This window comes from Argentina anserina, chromosome 3, assembly GCF_933775445.1.
Source record: "Argentina anserina chromosome 3, drPotAnse1.1, whole genome shotgun sequence".
Classification (NCBI taxonomy): Eukaryota; Viridiplantae; Streptophyta; class Magnoliopsida; order Rosales; family Rosaceae; genus Argentina; species Argentina anserina.
In genome coordinates this window covers 33,941,197-33,954,471 of record NC_065874.1, presented here as the reverse complement: position 1 = coordinate 33,954,471, position 13,275 = coordinate 33,941,197, and the positions used below count along the sequence as shown (strand labels likewise).

The window sequence follows — 13,275 nt, the reverse complement described above, 5'->3', positions numbered from 1 at the left end:
GACTTTAAAATTCTACTAGGTAGTTTGTTTATGAGATATGTAGCTGTGAGAACTCCTTGAGACCAAAATCTTTTTGGTAAATTTTCATGAAACATCAAGGCTCTTGTCTTTTCTAATAAATCTCTATTCTTCCTCTAAGCAATTCCATTTTACTAAGGAGTTCCCACACAACTGGTTTAGTGCACAATTCCATTTGAGTTCAAAAATTGAGTCATGTTTTTAGACATATTTTGAGCCGTTATTATATCTATAAATTTGAATTTTGGAAGAATATTTAGTATTCACAAGATTATGAAACTGTTTGAACACATCCACTACTTCACTTTTGAATTTCAATATATACAACCAAGTAATCTTTGTAAAATCATCAACAAAAGTTACAAAATATCTAAAACCATCAAATGATTCTAGAACGGGACCCCATACATCAAAATGGATGATTTTCAAATGGATTACTAGCTCTAGACAAAGAGGACTGAAAAGGCAATCTAGGAAATTTTGACAATTGGCACACTTCACGCAGATGATGATCATGTTGCAGACTTGGAAATAAAAGAGACAACACTTTCTCTCAAGGATGAGCTAAGCGTTGGTGCCAAAGATGATGATCCGGAACTAAACTTGAGCTAGCTTGAAAGACTCTATATTTCATTGATATAGATAATAAAGCCCATTCAGAAAGAAACCTTCACCAATCGTCTTCTTGGTGATCATATCCTAAAAATGACATTATAAGGAGAGAAAATGATAAGACAACTTAGAGTTCTTGTAATTTTACCGACAAACAACAAATTGAAAGCAAAAGATGGAATGAACAAAGCTTCTGAACTGATGTTATTGGATAATAACAAAATTTTCCTTTTCCCAGACACAATAGCACCTTTGCCATTAGCAACTGACATGCACATGAGTAGATAATTTCTCAAAATCTTTTAAAATTGAATTGTCATTTGTCATGTGATCTGTGGCTCTAGAATTTATTGTCCAACAATCATGCTCAATACTCACAAATAAAACAGTCTTAAATGCATTTAGAATACCTGAGATATCATCCTTATTCACATGTTCAGCTTTTGTAAGAAACCCAGCAAACTTGCTCAACAAGGCAATGTGATCCAGGCCCTTGACCACTAAATCCTCACTTTTCCTCTACTTCTGTAGATAAACTGCAAAGTCATTGATGACAACACAAGGATTGATGGTGAAGTCAAGGCTACTGCATGAGCTGGTAGAGGCAAAAGATGAAATAGTAGCAAGATTAGCCTTGTGAGCACTGTTGTTCTACTCCTCATTTTCCTTTAGAAACTTGACTTTGATCTCAGGAAATAAAATCCAACACTTCTCTCTCATGTGAGAACCACCACAATGACTGCATTTAACATCAGCCTTTTTCCATTTGTAACTCTCATGTTTGTAGTTTGAGACATAAGCACTAGACTCTGCAACAGTAGACTTAACTTCCACATTCATCACCTTCCTCCTTGTTTCCTCTTTCTGCATAATGCTGCAAACTGTCCTATAGGATGGAAGCTTGGGGTTCATGAGGGTGTGACTCCTCATATCTTCATAATCAGAATTTAGGTTGGCAAAAAGCTAAAATATCTTGCATTCCTCAGCTCTTTTTAGCAAAATGGTTGCATCAGTGGTGTGTGGTCAGTATAAATCAAGTTCATTCCACATACTTGTTAAACTACCAAGATATTGCATAAAAGACATACCTTCCTGGTCAAGGTCTACAATCTCCTTTTTCAGTTGAAACAAACGAGTCGAATTATTCAAGTTTCCATAAAGATCTTCCATCTCCTTCCACATGAGACTAGCTAAAACAGAATACTGAAAAATATCAGCAAGCTTAGGCTCCATAGAATTAAGGATGCAAGCTCTAACCAGTTGATCTTTGCTGAGCAACGTAGCATAGTTGGGAGCATTAACTTCGGGAGCTTCAGTCGTGCTATCAATAAACTTCAACTTTCGTCTCCTCCTAAAGCCAAATTATGTTACAGCTCTAGCCATCGAAGATAATTAAACTCATTCAAAAGGACTGAACTCAAATGAAGATTTGAGTTCATATCGAGTAAGGGTATATAGTCGAATGCGACCTCCCAGTAGCAACTATGAAAGTTCACCAGAACTAGAAACAAAATTTGTCACAGATCCGAATGGATTGACATTAGAAGAAGCTTCATCTGCCATCTCAGTAGATTGAGAAAAACATAACAACAACAAGAGTAATTCAACAAGAAAAGAACACAGAAGGAGAAGCATGACCCTAATGATCATGGTTTGATACCATGACGGAAAACAAAGACATCAACACAGTAGTTTGGAGCAATTTTCTCTCTAGAAGTTGTATTGATATTCAAACCACGGTTCAAAATCTCCCCAATATATCCCTTTTAAAAAAATATATATATATTTTAAGGATAAATATCTTATTTTTTCATGTATCTACGATATTTATCCGTTAGCATAAAATAACTCTGGTATTTACGATATAAGGGTCATCATTTGGTTGGGTAGAGGCCGAGGGTTCAAAGCCTCGGCCCAGCCCGTTGGAGCCCATAAGGCCAAAGCCCAGCCCTAAAAAACTCATTCATTTTTAAAATTAATAATTTTATATGTATTTATTTGTTGTATATGTTAATTAGTTAAATTATTTAGTCATATTTCTTTTTTTTTTATATTGTATTTAGTTAAATAATTACCATATTTTATTTTATTTTTTTTATTTTTTTTTAAATATACATTACACATAAATATAATGTCATGGCCCGGCCTATTCAAAAAGCCCGGCCCGGCCTGGCCAAATAAAATCCCATAAGGCCCGAGCCCATGGGTAGCCATGGGCCTTGATTTTATTAACATGTCCGGCCCGGTCTGGCCCTAAAATTTGAAAAAAAGTCTTTGAGCCATGGCCCGAGCCTAGTGGTAGTGGGTCGAGCCCGGCCCATTGCCGACCCTTAATCCGATATATCTTCGATATTTTAGAGAAATATCTGAAAAATTTCACTTAAAAAAATTTATCTCAATTTAAGGATGTCTCGGACTCTCAGAGAGTTTTTGATTATTACTCGAGGGATATCAAAAAGAAGATTAGAAGAGTAGTCTCTTAATCGGCTAATTTTTAATTTTTCGTAAAAGATATCAAGATTATGAGTGAATGTTCAAGTCTTCATTCTTAAGAGTCAAGCCATATCAGTGAGAAGTGCTCTCCTTAACCTTTAGATAATCTAAAATAAAGGGTCACAGAGTAGTCTCATAAATGTCATAAGAGGATATCTATGAAGTCAACTATCAATATGCTAATCATATTTATGATTATAGTCAGTTTGGAGAAGTATATGATCAATCATCAAGTTGGATTCATCCTTACTTTCTCATTCTTAGAGAAATTGTCGGTAGCTAAAAAGAGATATATGACTATCATGTTAACAATTACAATTCGTACTATATTTCTCGTATATTTTGGGCAGAGTATTGTAGTTTTGTTGACCAACGTGAGTCTTTTCAAGCACCTAGAGCTTTTTTCTGGTACTAGGTAAAGTTAATAATTGTATCTGTTTGTATGTAATTTAATAATAAATAAATAATTTCGGAACAAGAAATATATTTTTTTTTCAATATCCCCGATATATCTTTTTTTTAAAAAAAAACTATATATATACTGATACCGATATTTTGAACCTTGATTCAAACTGGTTATACAAGTGTGTATTTACACAAGAAGAAAGAACACGATTGTACCTAAACTAAAGCTAACTGCACAGATAAGCACCCAATGCCTTACCATGCTTTAGGTAAGAAATTGGATAAAAACACCATGCTGCACTAGTAAACAGCATGTGCAACAACTAAGTCAAACCATAAGAATACACTCCAACATACCATCACTAAATCAAACAGCTCACACAATGAACCATGTTGCTCACACAATTAACCATGCTTCAATACTCCCCCTCAAAACCAGGCAAGAAAGTCCTGAAGATTAGGTTTTGTCCGTTTTGACTTTTGATAATCAATTGATCTGACGACGCATGAGATCATTTTCATATGAACTTTCTCGAACTAAACAGTTTGGTCTTTGATATTATCTAGGCCTAATTTCTACATTTCTACCATATATAACTCCATTAGGTATCTCCGGATTGTGCCTCACAAGTTTGTTTTAAGGACTAATTCAAAACTAGGAAGCAGCTGCCTCCAACAAGTTGTATAAATAATGAAATTTTAGAACATTGTCAAAACATACTGTAGTGACTGTACGATATGCATATTACTATATTAGTCATGAAGCAGCTGCCTCCAACAAGTATAAATAATGAAATTTTAGAAAATTGTCAAAACATACTGTAGTGACTGTACGATATGCATATTACTATATTGGTCATGAAGCATGTACATCATTATTAGTGATATTAGTCATATTAATCAGTTTATTCAACAATAATGCAAACGTGTTAAATGCCTTGACAGCAGACATGATTGATTCAATTAGAAACTGATTGTAATAACCCGATTTTTCGGAACGATTATTGGGTTGTGTTTAAGTTTATAAATTTGTGAAATTTATTTAAACGACTTTTGTTTGCTTCGCGAAGGGGTAAATCGAAAACGGAAACATTATCGGAATGTTTATTTAGAAAAACGTTACGTTTCCTCGACGTGAGTATCGACTTTTATTCCGTTGTTCGTTTGCGAAAACTTCCTTCATGAAAGTTGTAGAGCTCGTCGATACGAGTTCGTGGACACTTTACGCGTCCTAATCTGACGTCGTACGTGAAAGTTATTAATGACAGAAGTAGTTTCCGATTTTGGAAACGAGTATAAATAGAAAATTTTAGGAATTAGGGTTTCCATTTCTGGAAACCCTTCATCCGCCCCCCTCTTTTCTCTCTCTCCCCTCGCGATTCTCTCTCCCCGATCTCCCTCACTATCCTCGCCGACGATCTAATTCACTAGCCGTCCGTGTCACACACCGCCGGCCCAAGAAGCACCGCGCGGCCCTCCGTAGTCGACCACGAGGTCAACTCACCCTTTCGCGCCGTCGTGAGACCTCGCACTCCGAGCCGAGCCCGCATGACTTCTGTCGCCGTTCCTCCGGCGAGAATCCGACTCCTCCAACGTCGAATCGAGGTGAGGTTAGCTTGGTTAGATTGTTGTGATGCTTGATTGTTGATTTTTGGTAGAATTTGGTTGAAATTGTGGAGGATCGGAGGAGGGGGTGGATTGATGAACACCACCGCTTTAGACAGCGCGTGTGGGTGCGTGGAGGAGGTAGGAGGCGGTGTGAGGCCGTGGGAAGGTGGAGGAGGAGGAGAGGAGGAGAAATAGGGCGGCGCGTGAATAGTGTTTTCAAAAACATTAATTTTGTAAAAATTATTTTTACGTACGGTGAATATAAAAAATAATTTACGTACAGTAAATGTAAATGTAAATTATATTCAGTAAATGTAAAAGTAATTTCAGAAGGGTAAATCGGTAATTATTATTTAATGAGATAGTATTTTATATTTAAATAATATGCATACGTACAAAAATACGTAAATAGTATGTACACGTACATGAATACATAATGGATATGTATTCATAATCTTGCAGAAATAATGGCTTCCAATATTCATTACCTTCTTTGCTTCATTGTTCTCGTACTTCTTCCTTGTTCCATCGTGGCTCAAATGTCGAGAAACATATCCTTAGGCTCATTCCTCACTGCCGAAAACGACGATAACTCATAGTGGCCATCCCCATCTGGTGAGTTTGCTTTAGATTTTGAACTGATTGTGAAAGATGGTTTCTTACTAGCCATCTGGTTCGACATGATACAAGAGAAAACAATTGTGCATGTGGTCAGCGAACAGAGACAGTCTTGTGCCACTGCCACAAGGATCAAAAGTTGAACTCCCCAGTGATGGCCAATTTGTGCTCAATGATGCAAAGGGCCGGGAAATCAAGTATGGTATGCCGATCATTCTAGTATTGGAAATAGATTTGCTTAAATTTGATCTATTTGGAATCTCACATTAGAAAATGTGAAGAATCATCCTTGGCTTATAAGGATTGATACCACACACACACTAATGTGGATGTCGTTTGTGTAAAACCTCATATCCGAACTCCACCGGATGATTAAAGTGGGGGGAGTATCGGCTTAATTGGACCTGTGTATGTATGAGATTGTTGGTTGCTTCCGCACAACAATTGGTATCAGAGCTCAAGTTACGCTTGGAACTTGGTGTCTCGTACGATCAAATTAGTGGAGCTCCCAATTGAATTGGGGTCACAAGATTTAGACTTGGAACGATACTTGTAGTCAAGTTGGAGCTATTTGGATCGTGAGACAATTGGTAATGACTCGATCACGCTAAGGTGGAGATTATTGGAAATAGATTGGTTTAGATTTGAGTTATTTGAAATCCCACATTAGGAAGAGTAAAGAATCATCATTGGGTTATAAAAATTGATACTACACACACTAATGTTGAGACCTTTTGTGTAATATCCGAACTCCACTGAGTGACTAAAATAGGGTGAGTATCAGCATTATTGGACCTGTGTGTGTGAGATTGTTGGCCGCTTCCACACAACATCTAGTACTGGAGTTTCCTATGTAACCATGCTCAACACCTGAAATTTTGTTATTGCTGACCAAAACTCCGCCTAATTGTGGGAGAGTTTTGATGAGCCAACTGACACAATGCTTCCCACACAAAGTCTCAATCAGAATGGCGTACTGTATGCTCGCTTCACAAATACAAAGTACTCGACAGGTAGATTCATGTTTACACTACAATCTAATGGACATCTCTTGCTTTACAACACAAATTTTCCTCAACATTCTGCCAATTCAGAATATTGGTCAGCCAAATATACTGATATTGGATTTCAAGTCATCTTCCATCAGTCTGGCCTTATTTACCTTATATCCAAGAATGGGAGCATAATGACTACAATGTCAGCCAATCCATCCATCGCTCCCAAAGATTTCTATCAGCGAGCTACACTCGATGATGATGGAGTTTTGAGGCACTATATATACCCTAAAAGCAGTACCGCAAGCGAGGGAAGGTCTATGGCTTGGTCTACTACCTCTTTCATACCACCAAATATTTGTTTGTCAATTCTCCAAGATATATGATTCGGTGCATGCGGGTTCAACAGCTTGTGATAAGCTCAACTTGTCTATGTCCAGAGGGTTACAGTTTTCTTGATCCTGATGATAAGCTCAAAGGATGCAAACATGACTTTGTTCCACAAAGTTGCAATGGTGGAGAGGCCTCATCACTGGAGGACGAGTTTGACTTAAAAGAGATGCAAAAAACTGATATGCCATTTTTGGATTACGAGCTATTTCAACCGGTGTCTGAGGAATGGTGCAGACGGAGTTGCCTAGAGGATTGCTTTTGTGTTGTTGCCATTTTTAAAAACCAAGCACTATAAGAAGGGACTCCTTTTTTTCAAACGGAAGGATTGCTCCTAGTATTGGGACGAAAACTCTTGTCAAAATAAGGAGAGACAACTCTACTTTGAAACAAGGAGGAAGCCAATTCAAAAAAGAAACATGATTCAACTTTGATCATTGTAGGATCAGTGCTCCTTAGTAGCTTGGGGATTCTGAACTTCATCTTACCTCTGATAACATATGTGGTTGTTTCTAGAATGTATTCTAGAAAACTATGGCTGTCCAACCATACCATGGCATGAACTTGAAGTATTTCACGTATGAGGAGCTAAAGGAAGCTACAAATGAGTTCAAGGAAGAACTAGGTAAGGGTGCTTCAGCAACAGTTTTCAAAGGAGTGTTAGCTTGTGACAAGGGAAAATGTATTGCAGTCAAAATTTTAGATGCGAAGGTTGGAGAAAGTGATATGGAATTCAATGCTGAAGTGAAAGCAATTGGGAGAACGTATCATAGGAATTTAATCCAACTTCTTGGATATTGCAACGAGGGGAAGCACCGAATTCTTGTGTATGAGTATATGAGCAATGGTACTTTAGCAAGCTTCCTTTTCGGAGAGGCAAGGCCAAACTGGTACCAAACAAGGCAAATTGCATTAGGAGTTTCTAAGGGGCTCTTGTATTTCCATGAGGAGTGCAGCAACCAAGTTGTACATTGTGACCTACTGTAGATGACTCCTTCACAGCAAGAATCCCCGATTTTGGATTAGCCAAGCTTTTAAGACTTGACCAGACTCGCACTATTACAAGAATTAGGGGAACAAGGGTATGTGGCACCAGAATGGTTCAAGAACATGCCCATCACAGCAAAGGTGGATGTCTACAGCTTTGCCATTTTGTTGTTAGAGATCATTTGCTGCAGGAAGAAGTTCGACGAAGAAGCAGAAGATGAAGATCAAATAATACTCGCTGATTGGTGAAACGATCATTGTGATCACCAGTGCAGACAAGACCAACTGAGTGAATAACTGTTCATCTACAATCTGCAAGCAATTTTGATATTAGGAACTCAAATTAGTTCAAGAGATCGAATATTGAAGAAATTAAACATGGGCAATAATTAGGGCACATATATATATATATACGTTATTTACAAATAATATACCGGTCAGTAGTATAAGAGATGTAGGAGCACTGAAGCTGCCATGAACTGGTTAAAGGGTAACTGGGGATGATATCAGGAAAAAGGAACGTCAATGTACCAATCTTCCATGAAGTTTTTGCTTTCATCTTGATAAGGTTTGGATCAAACTTTACTGAAATTGGGAATATGGAATATATTATGCCAATCACATGTATTAAGCGGAACAGTGGAATTTATTCATTTCTTCCGTATAGTACATTGGTTTCTGAATACTTGGATTTGCCCAAGCAAAGATATGGCCCTAAGATAATGCCACCCTAAAGAAAAACTTAATGTATTTTTCAAAATGTTTAAGAATAACATTATCTAATGTACTTATCCAAACATAAATCACTTAATAACTTGGAATTAGTCACCATGAGACTTGGTCTAAAGAATCAGTCATCATGAGACTTAGTCTTAGGGGGTGTATTCAATCCAGATTTTAAAAGATTCTGATTGACTTTTTATAATCTATGGAATTAGCAAATTATATGGAATGTTTTAATTCTATATAGAGTTAAGCAGATTCTAATAGATTTATTTTTGTGGACTTGTAAAGTCTATAGATTGTTATAATAACAAGAAATAAATAAATTAACACTATCAACACAAACAATATACAAAAAATAAATTTATGACTCAAAACGAAATACTTTATATAAAGTCATATGCAACTACTTTTAAAATCAATATAGTTATCCAACTCCATATAAGAATTCATTAAACCGATTAACTAAAGGTACGAAATTGAAGAAATTCATTAGAATGCAGCATATTCTCCCATTTCATTATCATCATTAACCTCTTGATTCTCATCATCCATATGTTCCTCATTATTCTCATTGTCTTGATCGTCTTCATTTTCATCATCATCATTTCTTGGCCTATATATCCCACATAGCATCGGCAACAGTAGTTCTCCAAGCATTAGCTTCCGCTCTTTGTTGTCGTTGGCTTTGAGAAAGCAATTCAAGGCTTTCATCTTCCATGTCAAGATATGGTGAAGATTGATCATCTTCTTGTTCACATGGAAATTCATCGGAGCGACATTCTTTTCTAAGAAAGTTGTGTAGTCCGGCACAAGCTAACACTAACTCCGCTTGTGTCACAAATTGGAATGGAGGTGCGGTTTTGAAAATTGTAAACCGCGATTTAAAGATACCAAATATTCTTTCAATCACATTCCTCAATGATGCATGGGGAAATTAAATAACTCACTAGCATTTCTCAGGTGACGACCTTGACCACCAAAATCTTTTAAATGGTATCGTACACTATGTAATGGAGACAAAAATTGGCGTCGATTAGTAAATCCACAATCCACAAGAAAAAATTTACCTAAAAGTATAATTATTTATTATTAGCATGACGACATAATGAAAATATTTTTAAAAAAGTTGATATATATATAATTACCGTGAGGGACTTCAAGTCCATTTCTACTTGATAATGCATCATTTAGCAATTTTGAATCATGTGCCGAATCTTCCCACCCACTAAGCACATACATGAATTCCAAATCAAAATTGCATGCTGCCAAAACGTTTTGAGATTGAATTCCATGACGGTTCTGATTGCTACTTACTTCTCGGCCCTTCACCATGATGGGAAAATGAGTTCCATCAATAGCACCAATACAATCCTCAAATAATAAAATTCAAACAATTTGTATAGGTCATATGGGGAAAAATATATAAAAATCAATAGGTTCTACTCATGTTTTAACTTTAAAAAAAATCATACCTTAAAATAAGGGTAGAATCTTGTACTTTCCCTAATTTTAGAGGGCACACCTCCGGACTTGACCATCATCTGTGGTGCTATCGTGTTTAAAGCCTTCAAGGTTATGTGGAAGTTTTGACTAGTAGTGAAGTGTGAGCGACCAAACCTTTGACGAACATTACAATAACGATCATTGTGGCCTACAATAATCAAGAATGTAGCCACCATTTCTTCAACACAAATATACCTTGTGTCTTCCAAAAGAGTACTCTGTCTAATGATGTCACACAACTTCAGAAACACATCCGGATACATTCTATGCAACTCCCAAAAACTTTGTGGGTCTCCCTTTAGCATATTTTGTATAAAATAATATCTCGTCTAAGTAACTGGTTGTCGTTTAAGAGATGGTTGAATACGTTGATGAATCATAATCATTTTCTCTTTTAACAAGATGATTACTGCTTGAATTGCTGTCAATAAGTACTTAACTGTTTCATATATCTCTTCTTCCATTTCCTCTTCCATTTCTTCATCCATTTCTTCTTCATCAATTTCTTCCTCCCATATATCATCCATTCCTAAACCTTATTCCTGCATTGAGAAACAAATAAATAAAGACAAAATGCAAAACTTGCAATAACAATAGATCACAAAAAGATGATATTTTTGACCCTCTATGCCATAATTCCTACTGATATTCTAGAAGATTTAGGATTTCAAATGTAAAACCTTTTTATAGGTAAATAATATACAAATACAGATACAATCTCACAAAATTTCAGAGTTTATGGTCTTCTAAGGAAAGAGATATAGTCCTCTAAAGTGGACTGAAAAATCTGGCAAAAAGCTGATATTTCTTACCCTCTATCATTCATATTAATAGTCCGGACGATTTAGGATCAAAATTCAAAACCATTTTACAAATAAATAATAGACACATATAGCTACAATCCCACAAAATTTCAGAGTTTATGGTCTTCTAAGGAAAGAGATATAGTCCTCTAAAGTGGACTAAAAAATCTAGCAGAAAGCTGATATTTCTGACCCTCTATCATTCATATTAATAGTCCGGACGATTTAGGACTCAAAATACAAAACCATTTTAAAAATATATAATAGACACATACAACTACAATCCCACAAAATTTCAGAGTTTATGGTCTTCTAAGGAAAGAGATATGGTCCTCTAAAGTGGACTGAAAAATCTGGCAGAAAGTTGATATTTCTGACCCTCTATCATTCATATTAATAGTCCGGATGATTTAGGACTCAAAATACAAAACTCTTTTACAAATAAATAATAGACACATATAGCTAAAATTCCACAAAATTTCAGAGTTTATGGTCTTCTAAGGAAAGAGATATAGTCCTCTAAACTGAACTGAAAAATCTGGTGGAAAGCTAATATTATAAATATAAATACATATTCATTTCAAAACTCTTTATGAAGAAAATATGAATATAAGGAGAATGAAACATAACATAAATTGAAGGTAATAGCATAAATGCAATCTCAATAGTCATACAATAGTTCAAACCATAGGTAGTCATAATAATTCTAAAAATCACCTAATTCAAAACAAACATAACATAATAAAGACATGACTTATAAAAAGTCATACAAATTCAAACAAACATAACCAAAGGTACTCATCATAACTCCAAAGAACTATTGCTCTTGCATCTTGCGGAATATCCAGTTTGCTCGTTGTGTAAGAGTCATCTTCAAGAAGCCATCCTTTTTTATTTTGGTGTTAAGCAAGTCAAACGCCATTAAACAAGTATCTTCATCCAAATTTGGAATCTCCATGATGGTATCCCAAGTTGTATATCCTCTCTCCATTTCTCTTTTCTCTAATAGACTTTCTCTTTTCTCCAAAAGGCTGTAAACTCCTTCGAAAGTGGTCGTGAGTTTATTAAGTTGTTCCATAATGCCACCTTGAGAGATGTTTCCACTTGAGCTAGAACTTCCTTCATACTCAGCTCTACCTCTTTTGTTTTTGTTTCTTCCATGCTTGGGAACCTCTAAAACTTTAGGAGATCCTAGAGGTGATAAAGAGCGTAATGTTGGATCATTTTGAGTTGGCCTCACAAACACTTCAGTCTCAACATCATACTCAAAGTTATCTATGCTTATATCTCCTCTCTCACCAACGTCTAATGTCTTGCATCAGTAACATTATTACCTAACCCAATTGAGTTTTTTCCAACAGCAACACCATTCCCAATAGCTAATTCCAAGTCTTCATAATCAGGAAATGATCCATAGCGGAAATGAGAATAGGTAGGGTGAGCCTAGAGAAAGAAAAATTCAAGGTAATTATTAAAGTTGCACTATGCACAAGAGTTCAGTTTGTTATTCTAAAGAAATAAATTGTACTGTATTTTTTTTAAAAGCTCACCTTTATGTAATATTCTCATACTTCATCTGCTGCAGTGAACTTCTTTGTATTTGAGTCAAACCCAAAACCAGAGCTGAATCGGAAAAGAGTATTATAAGCAGTCCAACATTTTTTGAACCATTTCAATCGGCTTTGGTAATTGTTGTAGGTCTTATGACACCCAAGTTTGTTGTTAAGAGAAGGAAGTATCCTTTCTTCTACTGTTTGCTTGGTAAAAATTCCACTATTGTCACGCCATCCCTGAGTGGCACCATCAACCATGAGTTCTAACAATGCATTGCTCTCTTCCTTAGTCCACTGCTCGTAAGTTCCCTTTTTTTTTGACATCTTGTTGAATATCACCCATGGTAATATGACTAGTTTATATACAGTAAAAAATTTATTAGTTTATATATACTACAAAGTATTCATGTTCAAAACAAATGACATAAAAAAAAGAAAAACCAAGCATGTCTTTGTTTTTATATTTAAGAGACCAAATGTTACAGAGGAGAAGATTATGATACCATGATTAAACACCAAACAAAGAGTGACCATGATCAAACATCAAACAAAGATTATACAGAC

At 35.8% G+C, this 13,275-nt stretch overlaps 2 pseudogenes; one reads left to right on the top strand and one right to left on the bottom strand.

Annotated features, from left to right (window-relative positions):
- The first annotated feature begins 5,603 nt into the window (after positions 1 to 5,603).
- On the top strand, positions 5,604 to 8,375 carry LOC126787559 (G-type lectin S-receptor-like serine/threonine-protein kinase LECRK3; annotated as a pseudogene).
- A 3,600-nt stretch (positions 8,376 to 11,975) lies between these two features.
- On the bottom strand, positions 11,976 to 13,035 carry LOC126787558 (uncharacterized protein At2g29880-like; annotated as a pseudogene).
- Positions 13,036 to 13,275: the final 240 nt, after the last annotated feature.